We start from the raw sequence: 226 nt of genomic DNA on the forward strand, positions 1-226 counted from the left end.
AGGGAGGGAGGGAGGGAGGGAGGGAGGGAGGGAGGAAGGAAAGAAGGGAGGGAGGGAGGAAAGAAGGGAGGGAGGGAGGGAGAGAGGGAGGGAAAAAGAGAAAGAGAGAGAAGGAAGGAAGCAGAAAGAAAGGCAAGAGAAAGAGGGAGAAAGGGAAAGAGAAAGAAAGAAAGAAAGATGAAAGAAAGAAAGAAAGAAAGAAAGAAAGAAAGAAAGAAAGAAAGAA

The sequence above is a fragment of the Sapajus apella genome, unplaced genomic scaffold (genome assembly GCF_009761245.1).
Source record: "Sapajus apella isolate SASKATOON/1434 unplaced genomic scaffold, GSC_monkey_1.0 scaffold122, whole genome shotgun sequence".
In the NCBI taxonomy this organism is placed as follows: Eukaryota; Metazoa; Chordata; class Mammalia; order Primates; family Cebidae; genus Sapajus; species Sapajus apella.